Consider the following 16750-nt stretch of genomic DNA (forward strand, 5'->3'; position numbering starts at 1 on the left):
ATGAAATACTGAAATTTTAAAATAAAGACTGACTTTTGCATTGATTTCGTTTTAAATAACAGTAATGTATTAAAATGTTATTTATCTTGGCTACTGAGCTTTTTGACACCCTCTAAATTTTGTTCTCAAGGCGTGTCTCACTCTTCTTATGTAGTCCCAACCCTGGCAGATTGACTCAGGGGAAACCAATGTCTGTCTCCTTTGCCTTAAAGGGAGGCCATGGGAGGCCATCCCATCAACATAGTCCCTTTGGGATCAGCTGAAGCCTTCCTTGTGACTTTATTAGAGTCCAATCCTGCTTTTCTCACTCCCTTACCAGTGTTATTCCCAAGAGTATCCTGCAGGTAAGTCTCTGAGTCTGTTTCCTCTAAGACCTCCCCAGAGAAGAGAGGTGAAAACTGAAGTTCACAGAAGTTGAGGAAATTGCCCAAGCTCTCAGGGTTCCTATGAGATGAAAATCCAGGTGAGACTAGGCATGGTGGCTCATGAGGGTAATCCCAGCACTGGGAGGCTGGAGTGGGATGATTGTTGGAGCCCAGGAGTTCAAGACCAGCCAGGGCAACATAGCTGAGACCCTATCTCTTCAAACAATAAAAAAATTAGCTGGGTGGGGTGGGTGCACGCCTCTAGTCCCAGCTACCTGTGAGGCTGAGGTGTGGGGATCACTTGAGCCTGGGAGGCTGAGGCTGCAGTGAGTCATGATCTGCACCCCACCCTGGGTGACAGAGCAAGACACTGTCTAAAACAAATAAACAAACAAACAAACAAAAAATCCCAGTCAAGTTAGTATGACTTTAAAGCCAGTGCTTCTCATCGTAACATTCTATAGGCTGGGGCCAGAATTCGTGGCTACAGTCTAATAAGTCAAAGGTAAAACAGGGATACCAACAATCCCTATGCACTCTCCTAATTGAATGTCCTAATTGCGGACTAGAATTCAGGTTCACTGATTTCTAGGAAGTGGGCCTCTGATTATATCAGACCCTGTGGTCAGCAGAATAATGCCCCCACCCCCACTGAAGATGTCCACATCCTAATCCCTAAAACCTGTGAATGTGTTAACTTACATGGCAAAAGCAACTTTGCAGATGTGATTAAGTTAGGGATCTTGAGCATATGCTGCATTATCCAGGTAGGCCCAAATATAATCACAAAGGTCCTTTTTAGGGAGAGAGGGAGGCAGGAAAGTTAGAGAAGGAAACATGATGACAGAAGTAGAGGTCACAGTGATGTGATCATGAGACAAAGAATGCAGCTGGCCTTAGAAGCCGGAAAAGTCAAGGAATAGAGCCTTCCCTAGAGCTTGCAGAAGGAAGGGAGCTCTGTTGCCCCTTGGTCTTAGTTCTAAGACTCATTTTGGACATCTGACCTCCAGAAGTGTAAGAAAATAAATTTGTGATATTTGAAGCCACACAGTTTGTGGTAATTTTTAATAGCAGCAATAGGAAAGTAACAGACCCCTAAAGCCGTGTTTCAATCCTGCAATCTGGGATCACCCATGTGACTCTGAGATGTAATGGATCCCTAACAGAAAACAGGACTACCAGAGCAATTTAATGAAGACTTCTCAGTTGTATTATATTTTTAAAAATTTAAAATGAACTTGTATATGTGGAAGGATTGATGATCTGTACTGACTCCAGATGGTCATGTTCTCCTGATGACAGATGGAAGTCCAGGAGAGGCGGGGCCATCTACAGGAAAGCAGGAGAGAAGTGATTGATATAAGAAGCCAGCACAATCCAGGAACTCTTTATACAAGCAGAATTTTTACTTTTCTGATTCTTCAGTAGTATTTTTTGAATTATGGAAGGAGATGAACTTTCCTATTATTTTAATATGGAACCAGCTGTATTGTTGTTTCTCTTTCCTTGCTGTGCTAGAAGAGTCTGGAGTTTAAGTTCTTCTTGTATTTGAGCAACAGTTAATGTTTTCAAATTCTTTTTGTTGATTAGACATTTCAGTCTGATGGATCACTAAGGTTTATTATAAAAAGGGTTGAAGTTCAAGGATTTTTCTTTTTTTTACATTAGTTGTAAAAAAGAGGACAAAATGCCTTGGCTAGAAGCCAGAACAAGAGAATTTGGAGCATCAACAAAATATGTTGAACATAAACAAGAGAGTAGGGTTTCACTCTAAGCAAGAAAGCGGTTCTCCCAGGAGGATGAACTAGAAAAAGGGAGAGGAAAGTACTATGTGTATATGAACAGGAAGATGTAGGAAATAGGGAAGGGGGAGGTAGTCACAGTTAAGTGGATTGGATCTTAAGCAACTTTGCCAATGATATTTTTACCCCAAGTGTATGCCAGCAATACATGGTTCTACTACTAGTGACCTCATAGAAGCAGAGTCATCACTGGAGAAAGCCATAGCTCTCATCCCGATGGGCATCTCCTGCCTCTGAGGCCTCAGTTAGCTGCACTTGCCTTCTGCATCTCCTGGGGATTTCACTCCATCAGTTAGCATCTTGTTTGCTGACTTCCCTAAAGAAGCGTTATATATTAATATTAATCTGTTATAATGTTGCTATAAAGATACAGTGAAAAGAGGTTTAATTCACTGAAAGTTCTGCATGGCCGGGGGCTTTCAAAATGTACAATCATGGTGGAAGGCAAAGGAGAAGCAAGCTACCTCCTTCACAAAGCGGCAGGAGAGAGAGCAAGCAAGCAGGGGAAATGCCAGACACTTGTCAAACAACCAGATATTGTGAGAACTCCCTCACTATCACAAGAACAGCCTGGGGGAAACCATCCCCATGATTCAATTACCTCCCAACAGGTCCCTCTCTCCATATGTGGGGATTACAATTTGAGATGAGATTTGGGTGGGGACACAGAGCCAAACCATATCGTGATGCCTATCCATTTCTTTGAATTTTGTTTGGTTCCTGACTGACTTATTCTTACCTCACAATGCCCCAGGATATATGTGAGCCCCCCAAAAACGGGATTAAAGTCTGAGAGACTTAGTAGCGTGGCCTAACAAAGAATCCTTGGAGCTAACTGGACCCAAACTGATTTGATATCTTCCCAGCATCTCTTCATCTTTTACATGAGCTTGGACAATGGCTAATGGCTCCTTTTAGAGAATAATTTAAAAACGTGTCAATATAAGGGCCACCTAGAACATAAAGAAAGAATATGAAGGTCAAAGGTCTTGTTATATATCAACATGGTCTTTGAGAATTGCTTATACTCAATTTTGATGAGCCCAGCTCTTTATGGCTGCTGCTTCTGTGTTTTGGAAAAGTGCAAGCCTGGGCAACTCACTGATACTCTCAGAAGCATAGATCCAACTAAACTCCTAGTTTAGTCATGGTAGTACCCTGTGGTGGTACCATTATGGTGGTGCAGCCCTTGGTACTGTCCTGGTTTGGGTTTCTTGGACATTTGGAGAAATAAAACAGATGGGAGAATTATGATTTTGAACAAATAACTTACCATGTTGCAAATTTCTTTATCAATGAAAGTTCAGTAATTTTCTACATTGTTTAACTAAAAGTTGTGGGTTTTTAAATGTAGGTGTTTAAGCTAGCACTTGAGTGAATTTTAAAAAATGGACTAAATACTGTGGAGGGAGAAGTGCAAAAGGATCGGATAACACACTGCAGTGGAGCCTCCAGGGTGTCTGCCCAGCAACCTTCTGATCCATAGATGTGGGCCTGGGTAACCTGTGTCACCTCCTGGACTTCCTCCTTGCCAGAGTGGTGGTGGGGTTAGGGACTAAGAAACTACACATCATTCCCTACATGTGGCCAAACTTACAACATGGGAGTAGTGAAACGTCTGTGAGAACTAGTGTATTCGTCCATTTTCATGCTGCTAATAAAGATACCCAAGATTGGCTAATTTATAAAGAAAAAGAGGTTTAATGGACTCACAGTTCCACATGGCTGGGGAGGCCTCACAATCATGGTGGAAGCCAAGGAGGAGCAAGTAATGTCTTACATGGATGGCAGCAGGCAAACAGAGCTTGCACAGAGAAACTCCCCCTTATAAAACCATCAGATCTTGTGAGATGTATTCACTATCACGAGAACATCATGGGAAACACCTGCCCCCATGATTCAATTATCTCCCATGAGGTCCCTTCCACAACACGTGGGAATTCAAGATGATATGTGAGTGGAGACACAGCCAAATCATATCAATCTCTCCCTTGCCCCTCCCAAATCTCATGTCCTTACATGTCAAAAACAATCATGCCTTCCCAACAGTCTCCCAAAGTCTTAACTCATTTCAGCACTAACTCTTTTAAATGTCTATAGTCCAAAGTCTCATCAGAGACAAAGCAAGTTCCTTCTGCCTATGAGCCTATAAAACCAAGAGCAAGTTAGCTACTTCCTAGATACAATGGAGGTACAGGCATTGGGTAAATATAGCAATTCCAAATAGGAGAAATTGGGCAAAATGAAGGGGCTACATGCTCCATGCAAGTCCAAAATCCAGCAGGACAGTTAAATCGTAAAGCTCCAAAATGATCTGCTTTGACTCCTTATCTCACATCCTGGTTATGCTGATGCAAGAAGTGGGTTCCCACGGTCTTGGGCAGCTCTGCCAGTGTGGCTGCTTTCATGGGCTGGCGATGGAGTGTCTGTGAGTTTTCCAGGTGCATGGTGCAAGCTGTCAGTAGATCTTCCATTCTGGGGTCTGGAGGATGGAGACCCTTTTCTCACAGCTCCACTAGACAGCACCCTAATGGGAACTCTGTGTGGGGGCTTCCACCCCACATTTGCCTTCCATACTACCCCAGCAGAGGTTCTCCATGAGGTCTGCCCCTGAAGCAAAGCTTGTTCCTAGATATCCAGGCATTTCCATACATTCTCAGTTTTCACGGTGGAGGTTCCCAAATCCCAGTTCTTGACTCTGTGCACTCACAGGCTCAACACCACATGAAAGCTGCCAAGGCTTGGGGCTTGCACCCTCTGAATCAAGAGCCTGAGCTCTACCTTGGCCCCTTCCAGTCATGGCTGGAGCGGCTGGGATACAGAGCACTAAGTCCTTAGACTGCACACAGCAGAGGGACACTGGGCCCAGCCAGTGAGACCATTTTTCCCTCCTAGGCCTCCAGGCCTGTGATGGGAAGGGCTACCTTGAAGACTTCTGACATGCACTAGAGACATTTTCCCCATTGTCTTGGTGATGATTCACATTCAACTCCTCGTTACTTATGTAAACTTCTGCAGCCAGCTTAAATTTCTCCTCAGAATATGGGATTTTCTTTTCTATCACATTGTCAGGCTCCAAATTTCTGAACTTTTATACTCTGCTTTCTTTATAAAACTGAATGCCTTTAACAGCACCCAAGTCACATCTTGAATGCTTTGCTGCTTAGAAATTTCTTCCACCAGATACCCTAAATCATCTCTCTCAAGTTCAAAGTTCCACAAATCTCTAGGGCAGGGGCAAATTGTTGCCAACCACTTTGCTAAAATATAACAAGAGTCACCTTTGTTCCAGTTCCCAAAAAGTTCCTCATCTCCATTTGAGACCACCTCAGCCTGGACTTTATTGTCCATATTGCTATCAGCATTTTGGGCAAAGCCATTCAACAAGTCTCTAGGGAGTTCCAAACTTTCCCACATTGATCTGGCTTCTTTTGAGCCCTCCAAACTGTTCCAACCTCTGCCTGTTACTCAGTTCCAAAGTTGTTTCCATGTTTTTACATATCTTTTCAGCAGTGCCCCACTCTATTGGTTCCAATTTACTATATTAGGCTGTATTCCTGCTGCTGATAAAGACATACCTGAGACTGGGAAGAAAAAGAGGTGATATGGTTTGGCTGTGTTCCCACCCAAATCTCATCTTGAATTCCCACATGTTACAGGAGGAAATCAGTAGGAGGTAATTGAATCAAGGGGGCAGGTGCTGTTCTTGTGATAGAGAATAAGTCTCATAATATCTGTGCTGTTCTTGTGATAGCAAATAGGTCTCATAATATCTGACGGTATTATAAGGAGGAATTTCCTGCACAAGCTCTCTCTTTTTGCCTACTGCCATCCATGTAAGAGGTGACTTGCTTCTCCTTGGCTTCCACCATGATTGTGAGGCGTTCCCAGGCATGTGGAACTGTAAGTCCCATTAAACTTCTTTTTTCTGTAAACTATCCAGTCTCAGGTATATGTCTTTTATCACCAGCATGGAAATAGACTAATACATGAGGTTTAATAAATTCATAGTTCCACATGGTTGGGGAGGCCTCATAATCATAGTGGAAGGCAAAAGCTACTACTTACATGGCAGTGGCAAGACAGAATGAGAGCCAATAAGTCTCACAAGATCTACTGGAGAAGACCAGCTCTGCCCGATATGAGGGCTTTCCCTCTGCCTGGCACAGTGCTTGGCATAGAATAGGTCTTCAGTGAATATCTGTCAAATGGCTTGGATTCCTAAACAGATGGATAGGTGAGTGAACACCAACATGCAGAAAGTATCAGAGGAAAGGTATAGAGTCCTGCCCACATTCCAGTCCCTGATTCCAGTTGCTTCCCACCTTTCAGCTCCAGTGCCAACTTGAAGACTTACATATAACTCAGGCCATCCTAAGCTGGTTTCTGCGACTTGCAAATTATAGAGCAATCAATGATAATAATGGTCTCTAGTTTGGGGGAACTTGGAGTATACTTTTAGACAATTTGAAAAAAAATTCTGATTCCTTCTATTTACATATGTGTATATTTATACATGAATGTGTGTTTAGGTAAATGTATATATTTATATGGTATTATTTTGGGTTGTATACATATATATATATAAATGCATATATAAAAATGAATTGGGCAATTTAATCAATGTGCTGAGCTCCCTTTTAATCTCTAAAATGAAAGGTTTAGATTCAATGATCTAAAATTTTAAAAGTATATGCTTTCCAGGAATTATGTAATTACTTTGTTAGAAAGTCATCAGAAGGTATACTGTTGCTAGAAAAGAATGCCCAGGGAAGGCACTTTGAGAATTCACTTACGTTCTATGTTTTGCCATTGCTGAAAATGGTTTGGCAGCTCCTTCAGGAAGTATATTCGGAGGTATTCACATATTCTCCATGGAGACAGACGTCCAGTCTAATGATTGTGATGACTGAGGGTGCCACCTGGTAATGACAGTTCAGGTAGAAAAGCAAAATTTAGTTATGAAACAGCAGTAAGAGTTTTCCCTACGAACTGGCCATGGAGGTAGACCCACAAGGAGTATCATGTCATTGTCACTATGGATAGAACATTGGTGAGGATGACATACCAAACCTTTCTGAAGCATCGGAAAAGTAGACAACCTGCAGTTGCAGTCCCCAAACTTGGCTGCCCTCTTTTTGGCTGGGACCTCAGTACTCTTCTCACATCAAGCATGGGCATGTACCCAGGTGTTCAATCAGTACTGAGTGGTCAGTTAAGCAAAACTGATTATAACAGTCATCAGTGTTTCAGTCAGGTACTTTATGTATATTTTCTTACTTCACACTGGCAACAATACTCTTTTTAGTTTCTTTGTAAAAATTAGAAAAGTGAGACCTAGACAGCTTATGGAACTTGCCCCAAGTCACACTGTTAAGTGGCAGAGGAGGTCAACCTCCTCTCTATTCTCAGCCATAATTAGAGGCAAATGAGAATAGCACAAAGCATTTTTCCTTATACTTGTTTTAACTTACAACAACCCTTCATAAAGCATTATCCATTGGAACCACAATATTCTTCTGAATAACATCATCTGCCTGGAAAATAATGTGATAGGATTATAAATGTTTCAAAAAATGTACCTAAGTATTTTCACAATCTGGAAAATACATGTGGTACTCTATATTCTCAGAGACATCTGAAAGGGCAGTGCATCTTCTCTGCACTGTTCGCCAGCTCTCTCAGCTGTTCATGTGGGTTTCACTGACATGCATCATTGCTCCCCTTTCTCCTATATGCCTAAGGTAGGGCACTTCTACCACCCACTGAAGTTTGGTTCCAAAAAAGGTAACAGCTTTAAGGGAATAGCAGAGGGGTTAGTTATTTTTTCAAATGAGTGTGGAGGAAAAAGCAACTGAGCAGGCTCTTCCCAGATGCCTGATTTCTAGTCAGCAGGCTGCTTGAATCCCCTGGTTGAACACATTTCAGTCATCCTGTGCCTAAGGAGAAAAACACCACTCCTGGCTCTCGTCGCTATGGTAACTGATGCTCAGCAGGCAGTTGCGGTTTCATTTAACGTAACTGGCTTTTAGAACTTGAGGGGTAACTATGCTTTCATAGAAGGGAAAAGGGAAGACGAGTGGTTTAATTAATGTGTCTCAATTTAACATGAAGATACAGGTCACTTCCACTGTTTGGCCATACAGTGTCTAGCTCTGCTTTATATCTGTATCAGATCTAAAGCATAAAAGGATGTAATATTTCTCTCATCATATGTGAAGTGTACAAAGTGGGCAGAGGAGGAGAAGCAGGGGTTGTGTTAGACCCTTTGCGAAAGGTTTTTCACTTTATAAAAATCATCTCGGCTTGAGAGTGTATAGAAGAATCGCTTTCTCTTCTCTCATCCACAAAGGAGGCCTGAGAGATGGGTTGCTAGGCAACCTCACACCGAAGACTGGGGCACTGTGGAATTAACATAACTGACCTCCCCATCAGCTCTGCAGCTCTGCTATTCAAAACGATTTTGTGAGGCTGTAGGACTCAAGAAAATAGATATAAAATGTAAATGCAAAAATAAAGAATAGAGGATATAAATCTAACTTTTTCAAGCAAAGACCAGGATTCACTCAATAAGAAGAGGAAGCAGTTGGAAATGGCAGGTTGAGGGGAAAAAATAGCATTAGTTGCTATAAACCAGAAATTTGTATTTTGAATAATATAGGAAGAAAATTTTCCTATTTCTTTAGAAATGTTTATGGCTGACAGTTAACCTACCACAGTAAAAGTGCTGAAAATACTTAAGGTCAAACAGAAAAATCAGTTTATAATAATGTAGATCTACAACATATTTTTAACAAAAAGCTCAATTCTCAATCCTTACCATGTGATGGTTTGTTTAAGCTCCAGAGCCCCCTACTCTCCTTCCTGCCACTACATCATCAATATGGTTGGTGTGGGAAGGGATGGCATTTATTTTGCAAGTAGATGAATATTTGGAAGGAAATTGCAAAGCTGGTCCATGAGACAGAGCACACACTCTTATCAGCAATAACTAATTTAGTTTTTTTTTTTTTTTTTTTAAGACAAGTTTTGCTCTTGTTGCCCAGGCTGGAGTGCAGTGGCGCGATCTCGGCTCACTGCAACCTCCACCTCCTGGTTTCAAGCAATGATTCTCCTGCCTCAGCCTCCTGAGTAGCTGGGATTACAGGCACCCACCATGATGCCCAGCTAATTTTTGTATTTTTAGTAGAGATAAGTTTTGCCATGTTGGCCAGTCTGGTCTCAAACTCCTGACCTCAGGTGATCCACCCACCTCGGCCTCCCAAAATGCTGGGATTACAGGTGTGAACCATTGTGCCTGGCCTAGTTTGATTTTTAGAATACATCATACTATTGGGAAATGGTTCTGGTAACATTTTAAGAGAGATTGTTAAATTTATCAACAATAAATTAAAAATCGACCAAAGTTGGTGGCATTGTGGGAGGTGGGAGACTGAAAACAAACTCTGAACTCGTTTTTGTAGATTTTGTAGACTTGCTTTTGTTATAAGTGTTTGGGTGAAGCAATTCTGAAACCATTTTAGGTAGATTATAAGGCTGAAGAAATGGACAAATAGGTTGAGGTTGTTAGGATCCAGGATCACACTCTGGAAAAGGGTTATACAAATAAGAACTAGAGGTCAGTGTGTGTGAGACTGCGTGTATGCACAGTATTCATGCAAACACCTGTGTGTCTACGAGCATATTTCTGTATATGCATATGTATGTATGCACGGATATGTTTTCCATCTGCTGAAAGGATCTAGAAGCAATTACACCCTATCAGCGTGAACAGACTTAGCACTCGGATCTTCATCTCTAACATCATTCTCAATAAAAGGAACCAGGGTTCCTTAGAGAAACGGCTGATTCCAAGATTGAGGCAGGGAAATCAGAAGTTGAGCCTGAGATACCTTGTTAGGATAGAAAGTAAGAAAGTGCTCAAAAAAAGAAAAATGCACAATGAGAGCATGTCACAAGGACACAGGAATAAGCCTGAAGAGGCTCCTGCTGGACAAATCTGAAACAATTTGAACACCAAAATAATTAAAGACATTAATGGATGATGAAATATTGAAAAAATAGAATTTCACAAGACTATATGATGTTAAATATTTTTAACAACAACAAAAAGCTCAAATCTGAATCCTTGCCATGCGCTAGTTTGTTTAAGCTCCATAGTCCCCTATTCTCCTTCTATATTAAACAAATAATATAGAATAGAATAGAATAGAGTAGCATAGAATAGAATAGAATAATATAGAATAAAATTATTTTCTCCAGGAGGGGAAAAAAAAAAGCTCAACTCTCAGTCCTCACTATGTGATAGTTTGTTTAAGCTCCAGAGTCCACTACTGTCCTTCTATATTAAATAATGGATAAAAATTAAAAGCAAAAACAATAATAAATAAGCAAAGGTGGGGCTCCTGCTTATGGTAAAACACTGAGTACTGACTGCTGGGTACATGTGGAGCCTTTATAACCATCACAGTAAAGATGGGACTAGGCAAGAATAATGATCAATCTAGTAGAAAGTTTTGAAGAGGAGCAGGATATTTGATTTACAAGTGTCTCCTCACAGATTGCTTATTAGTTGCAAGAAAAAAAAAACTATGTAGTGTAGACGTTTGAAGGAGTAATCAAAATTAATTCACAAGTGAGGGCAGATAAGTATGTGTGTATCCATATGTGATACCCTGAGGACACATTATTTACATAGCATTATGGCCAGGGATGTTTAGCTCAAATTGAATCATGATGAAATATCAGATGAACCCTAAATGAAAAACATTCTACTACAAAAAAAGAGGGTGAGGGACATTTTCTTAAAAAAGTGTCTATATTGTAGAAGACAGAAAGGCTGTGGATATGCTCCAGATTAAGCAACAATAAAGAGACATGACAAGTAAACACAATATCTGATTCCAGAGTGGATCTTTGACTGGAGGAAGAAAAGGACTTTATTGGATCAATTGGTGGTAAATGATATAGATTAAAGTATGGTATCCGTGTTAAATTTACTGAAGTTGATAACCACAGTTTGATTATATAGGAGTATATCCATATTCTTAGGAAATATCACTGAAGTACTTAGGGGTACAGGGATGTGTCTGATGCTTGCGACTTACTTTCAGAATCTTCAGAAAAAAAATCATATGTATATATGTGTGTATACATCTGTGTGACTGTAAATGTATATATAAAATTCGTATACTCACATAGCATAAATGATAAAGCAGATGGTCCAAAATATTAGCAATATTGTAATGTTTACCTTAGTATATATGGTCTTTGCAATCTTATTCATGCAATTTTCTGTAAGTTCAATTTTTTTCCAAATAAAAAATTAAAAAAGTGTTTCCTTTTTGTAGAAACAAAATCATTTTTATTGAAACTTTAATAGTGCACATTAGGCATTTTAAAAAATCTACAAAAACAACCACCCAGCACATACATTTTATAACAGGCAGTAGATTTATGTGTTTAACACAAGTAAGTGACATCAGGATCTAGACACGTCGTTTGTCCCATTTCCTCACCTTGATTCTTCACATGGTATGTATTCAATCATTTTAACTTTGCACTTGCGATTTCTCAATGTCCTGCGCTTGCCCCCACCCAGAGTCCCCCTTAATCTATCCTCTGCAATTTGTAACTTAAGTCAATGTGAAAAATTGGACAAAAAATTCTTCAGGAAACTATGTAAGGGAGGAGTTTTTATTTATTTACTAGAGCAACTTCATATATTAAACTTAAACTATATGAAGAACATTTTTGTAACTGCTTACCATTTTAGTGCATTCTTTTTCCTCAAAGTTCTTAAGTGTGTTTTTCAAAGAAAGTTGAATCTGTAACCATGAAAAAGGACCTATTGCCCTGACCCAAAATAAGTAAGGACACTACTGAACACTTTGCAGCTCTGTCCTCTGTGTTGCAAGTGGTTTTTTAAAGTTCTTACATCACTTACCCATTAAAAATAAAACTAGGCTGCTTTTGGTGAAAATGGAAATAGTAATTACCTTCTTAAAATACCCCCTTAAAAAAAACAACAACAACAGGGTTTCTTTTACATTGCCAAAATAATTTGTTTGAAGGAAGATAAAAATAACATACATACTATTTGAAAGCAGCCTGGTTTAAGGATTGCCATCGAGTCTCATGTTATACCACTCAGAAGTAAGACATTTAGAACCTGCTCATTACTTCGCATCCTTCATTTATGGGATCAGATTGCTTTTATGGGCATTGTGCCAGATTCACTGATGTGCACTGTAAGGCAGATTGCAGAGTGAAACATTTTTCTAGAAAACATCTGGTTCTTAAGAAAAGTATTAGAAGGAGGGTAGCACATTTTTGCTCATAACTGGGACTTATCATGTTACAGTAACTCCCCTCTAATCTGGCAGGCAGACTTCCAGCAACCACAACCAGGAACCTAGATATAAGTGAAAAATACCTTAAGAGTTCAAAGAAAACAGAGGTCCAAGATCCTATGCATATGAAGGAGTGGTACTGCCCTTAGCTCAAAGACTATTTTATTCATTATAAAACTACTGGAGCCAATTAGCATAAGGGCTCCTGAAGTCACCTTTGTATCAGTGACTCTTTCTGCAGTTCATTTGTTCCTTCACTCCCCTTGCAAAAATTGTGCACCCCCTGGACGCCACCATTTTTCTGCTCAGGTTTTCCCCTCCTCTCTTTCTCGTACCTTCAATATTTACTGGCTTTTTTTTTTTTTTCCTCTATAGATGCCCAAGTAGCTCTTATCTTAAAAGACAGACTTCTCACACTCTTATGGACACATCACTCTTCACCCTCAGCCTTATTTCTAAAATCTTTTCTATACCGACTCGAGTTCCTCGCCTTCCATTCACAGGGCTTCCACTAGCCTATGAGAAAGTTGTATTCAAATTAGAAAAGGGAGTCCTCCTGCATGCGGATGCAGTTGCAGAGTGGTAAGACTTGGAGGATTTCTGCCTCCATCTCCTGCGCCCTTGGCTGGGTCACCCTCTGCAGTGCACACACCGCATGACCACACGTGGAGGCTCGGCAGGATTTCAGATATTTCCACTGGCTTCTAATTTATTATATTTGGTAGAATCATCATTAAAACTCTGTTACTGGAATAATGGACTAAAATTACAGAGTACTGGGTTTGCTCTCAATTCTTTATGTAATTGCAGGACTGTGCTCTTACACATCCCCTCTGGAACTCTTAAGTTCTAGTACCACTTCTGTTACCACTCCTACTACTACTTTGTCGCTGTCTTTTTTTCTATCTTCCACTTTCTGAATCTCTACCGCTGGCCATTGAAGTAATATAGATTACATTTTGCATTAACAATTAATAGTAAAGTGTGGTATTGAGAGTTGAAATGTCAGCTTTTGTTTAGCTTTTTCTCTTCGTCTGTGTTCAGAAAAATAACTTTAAACAGCAAAAAGCAAGTTTGAGAAGGCTGTTCTCTAAAAAACAACAAAAACTTTTTTTTTAGTGTAGAATAATATGTTAATTCCAGTTAACTTTTACAATGGTAAATAAATATTTCATCACTCAGATATAACTATGTTAACAATTGGGTTAGTTTCATCTAGTTTCGTATATTCTTATATGCATCTATATTTTTGGCAAATGGATATATTATTATTTGAATAGTTACATTTTCCTCTTTTTTCACTTATTTTGTGAGCATTTTAGCAGTTAAAATCTTTCAAAAAAAATTTTTTTTTTGAGAAGGAGTCTCGCTGTTGCTCAGGCTGGAGTGCAGTGGCGCAGTCTCGGTTCACTGCAACCTCCACCTCCCAGGGTTCAAGCAATTCTCCTGCCTCAGCCTCCCAAGTAGCTGGCATTACAGGTGCACACCACCATGCCCAGCTAATTTTTTGTATTTTAGTAGAGACGAGGTTTCACCGTGTTGCCCAGGCTGGTTGCAAACTCCTGAGCTCAGGCAAACCACCCGCCTCGGCCTCCCAAAGTGTTGAGATTACAGGCATGAGCCAAAAAAATTAAATACATAAATAAACCCTTGAAATAGTTTTCAATAACTACCTAGTACTATATTATTGGTCAAATCTTACATATTTGACAACCTCATGTCGGATGTTTTGATAACCAAAAGCAGCAAAAAATTCACTGTTACAATTTTTAAAATTGGAAACCTTTGAGAAAACTTCGGAATATTTCCTGTGATAAATTTCTCTACATGGGATCACTTGGTTAAACGACAGACTCTTATTTTGTGCTGCCAAATTCCCTTCAGGAAGGCTGTGCTACACTGCGACGAGCAGCGTCCGAATGTGGTGGTTTCCTTGCACCTTTGCCAACCTTGCATTTAAAAAAATCTATCAGCATGAATGCTGTTATATGATCCTATTTTAAAGCTATTCACTTGTCATCTCCAGTCACAAACTAGGATTGCTCCTGTCAGATTCTTAATTGGTCTTTTGGTTTCCATAGTGATTCCATTATCTACTTCTACTCTAGTGCAAAGTTCAACCCGCTTCCTCAGCTGTCCATGCATAAAAGCCTTCCAGATTCCAGATTTGCTCTAGGTTCTTGACTTCTGGGGAAGAAAGCTATTTCCTCTTGGGACCCAGTTCACCATACTAGCTGAATTAAGGTCAAAAGTACATTAAATTTACAACTGCGTACTTACCATGAGGGGGGGCAGGTGTCCGGATCTCAGATCCACAGAAAATTCTTTCATTTCTGCTGGGTCCCCCTGCTTCCATCCTGAGTGTAAGTCCCCAAACTTCCATTTAACATGTCATGGGCATTAGTTCCTTGAAATACTAGTTTAGAGGAGTCTGGAATCAAGACTGCCTAGTTTGAGCTCCAACTGTCACAGATCTTGGGCTTGTCACATGAGGCAATCAAATCCTTAAAGAAGACAAACATCAGAGGTAGTAAGTGCTGCATAGAGTTTAAAAAGGATAATATGATACAGAATCACAGGATGGCTACTTGAGATTGTGGGCCTGGACATGAACATGGCCTCTTTGAGGAGGTGGTGATAAAGTGATAGCTGATGGAAAGAAGGAGCAAACCTGGAGAAGGAAGCTCAGAGTAGGAAGTGGGGGTGAAGGGAGGGACAGGAGGAAGAGAATTTCACAGCGAGGAAAGCAGGGCAAAAGCAAGCTCAAGGTGGATAAAATGACATGCTGCATGTGGAGTCTAGCATAATATTTGGTGGGGAGAGAGAGAGGAAAAGAGGGAAGTAGTTGAAGAAGAAAAATGAGGAGGGAAGGAGAGAGGGTATGAATGAGAATCTCAAATCCTGTAGGGCTGAGCTCTCTAAGGGACTTTACTCACCTTTTTCATCTTGCTTTGAACAGCATTTTCTCTTCTCAGTTGTAATTACTACTTGGCCCTGTTCTGCTTATAAGAGGAGCTACTATTTATTAAGAGCCTAGTGAGTCAGATTCATTATAGGTTTTATATAAGTTCCCTTTAATCCTTACAACCTGAGGCAGGTTATTATCCTTATATGCTTGTTTATGGGTGAAAAAACTGAGGCTGAGAGTGTGTAACTTGGAGAAAGATGAAACATCTGGGTAATGGTAGAGCCAAAACTTAAATCCAGGCTGGTCTGATTTCAGATCCGTGCTCTTGACTGCTACACTACACTGCTCCTCAATTAGACTGCTCTTTGATAGTTTCTCCATTTGTAACAGCTGTTCATTACACTCAGTTCATCTTGTTCTTCATTACTTAGCTATCTCTGTGATACACCAGTCAGTTTCTTCTGCTAGCCAGAGGTAGACAAGATAACTTTTTCTTATAGAAACATTATCTCTTAGTTATAGAAGGCATCTTAATATAATAAATAAGGCAGAGGCTTTGAAGCTGACTGGGCCAGTATGGAATTCAGGCTCTGATACTTTTCTCTGTGACCCTGGGCAAATCATTTAGTCCAGGTCTTATCTTTCTTATCTGAAAAGTAGGAATATTATTTCTCTTAATAGCTGACTGAAAATTAAAAGACATAAAGTAAGGAAAGTCCCTAAAATAGCATCTAACAAATGGCAGGTGCAAAATAAATGGCTGCTTAAAAAACAAACAAAACCTTCCTCTCCTCTTACAGATAGGAAAACTGATTTGGAAATGTCTTGCTGAGAGAACAGATGCTCTATTTCTCTATCCAATTTCCATGATTCTAGCATCCCATGATGCAAGTTCATTGGAACTACTAAAGGCATTCTGTTATGCGATTTCTGCCCAAGTCAGCTCCGGCTGCAATAATATCACAAACCGGTGGGCTTATCAAGAAAACAAATCTATTTCTTACAGTTCTGGAGGCTGGAAGTCTGAGATCACGGTTCCAGCACCATCAGGTTCTCGTGAGGACCCTCTTTTGGTTGCAAATAGTTGACTTCTTATTGTGTCCTCACATGGTAGAAAGATAGCTAGAGTACTCTCTGGGGTCCCCTTTATAAGGGCACTAATCCCACTCACAAGGGCTTCAGCCTTATGACATAATTATTTCCTAAAGCTTCACCTCCCAATACTATCACATTAAAGATTAGGATGTCAACATATGAAGTTTGTGGGGACACAAACATTCAGTCCATAGCATTGTCCTTAAAAATGTCCACTCAGAGGCCAGG

General features: G+C 40.2%; 1 long non-coding RNA gene across 1 annotated transcript; it reads right to left on the reverse strand.

The window, feature by feature from the left end:
- Nucleotides 1-1539: 1539 nt before the first annotated feature.
- On the reverse strand, nucleotides 1540-16381 carry LOC112636479. Its single transcript, XR_003122186.1, has 3 exons — nucleotides 14800-16381; nucleotides 2294-2483; nucleotides 1540-1694 (listed from the first exon to the last, which is right to left on the reverse strand). It is a non-coding gene; the product is annotated as an uncharacterized LOC112636479 (long non-coding RNA).
- Between the last annotated feature and the right edge of the window lie 369 nt (nucleotides 16382-16750).

Source organism: Theropithecus gelada, chromosome 12 (genome assembly GCF_003255815.1).
Source record: "Theropithecus gelada isolate Dixy chromosome 12, Tgel_1.0, whole genome shotgun sequence".
Taxonomy (NCBI): domain Eukaryota; kingdom Metazoa; phylum Chordata; class Mammalia; order Primates; family Cercopithecidae; genus Theropithecus; species Theropithecus gelada.